The following is a 1,733-nucleotide window of genomic DNA, read 5'->3' as shown; positions in this document are numbered from 1 at the left end:
ATATCATCAAAGAGCAAGAATGATAACAATAATAAGGATAATTAAGATGATAATGCTGTTTTTAGAGCTGCTGATGATCATCATCATGTCGAGGAGGATGAGGAGGGTAATGGTAATAAGAATTAAAAAAAAAAGAATAACAAAACATAACAAAAGCACAAGCAACAAGAGCAAGTGATAATAACAATGATACAAGTAATTTCTCCACTCTCTCCTCACAGGTTCCCGTATACAAGACAGTGACCAAGAAGCAAGTGGTCGAGAAAACCCTCTACAGGACGGAACTCAGGACCAAATCAGAGACAGAATACGTGCCCAAGTACTACACCCGGTACGACACGGAAACCCACCTGGTAAGGAACCCAGTACCAAACCCAGGTAGTGACTAAGACGCAGAGGGCCTCCCGGTACGTCACGACGACGGAATACCAACCCCAGTACGTGACTCAGACCCGGTACCAACCCCAGTACCAGACCCAGTACGCGCCCTCGTATGTTACGGCGACCCAGCTGGCGTACCACACCCATTACGAGGCTCAGGTGGTACCCCGGTTTTACACGGTGGTTGAAACGGAGGTAAGTTATGTGACGGAGTGTGCAAAATCGAGCTATGGTTACTAAAAAAAAAATAAAAATAAAAAAAATAAATAAATAAAAAAAAAAAAAAATAAAAAAAAATAAAAAAAAATCCCTGTACATACTATACTGTTATTTAGGAATCTTCGAAGATCTCAGATTCAAAATATAATAATAACTACAGAACCCACGATGTTAAAAAAATAAAAAATAAAAAAAGGCATGGATATCCAGGAATCACCAATTACTGAAAAAAGTTACCAACAGACTTAATAGCTGCAAAACCCAGGTCGAAATCGGAAATAAACTCCATCACTAAATAAGCATAGCGAAAAAATAGGTCAGTTATTAAATAATTACCAAAAAAACTATTGTTAGATACCACCGGAAAGACCAGCGGTTAGAAATTGAAGACCAGCTGTTAGAAACTAAGAGCCACAAGCAGGTATATATATATATAAATATATATATATATATATATATATATATATATATATATATATATATATATGATTATTTTTCGGCACTAATTTCAGTCACTCCTATGGCAGTGTTCCGGATGTAATGTTGCTTTCTCTCTCTCTCTCTCTCTCTCTCTCTCTATATATATATATATATATATATATATATATATATATATATATATATATATATATATATATATATATATATATGTACTACTGGAATAAACTTGTGTTTACGTTGTTTATTAATTTCAGTACAGACTATAAATGATAATTAGAGAAAGAGAGAGAGAGGGAGGAGAGCGAGACAGAGAGAGAGAGAGAGAGAGAGAGAGAGAGAGAGAGAGAGAGAGAGAGAGAGAGAGAGAGAGAGAGAGAGAGAGAGAGAATTAAAACTCAAAGAAACCTTGACCTGTGACTGCAAGAACGGAATGAAAAAGGAAATGGAGGAACCAATATTTCTTACGAACGAATGAAGCACGTATGACAAATCATGAAATCGCAGTCACATCATTAATCTCTTGCCATAGAGGTGGTTTTAATGAAACAATTGCTAGGTCACTGTGGTAATCGATAAGATATAGTTCAAACTACTGTTACGCTTCTTTATTGACTCCTATCTGCTTCGCTTAATATGTTTCTCTAGTGTTTATATATATATATATATATATATATATATATATATATATATAT

This window comes from Penaeus monodon, chromosome 26 (genome assembly GCF_015228065.2).
Source record: "Penaeus monodon isolate SGIC_2016 chromosome 26, NSTDA_Pmon_1, whole genome shotgun sequence".
NCBI lineage: Eukaryota > Metazoa > Arthropoda > Malacostraca > Decapoda > Penaeidae > Penaeus > Penaeus monodon.
Note: the sequence above shows the minus strand (reverse complement) of the source record.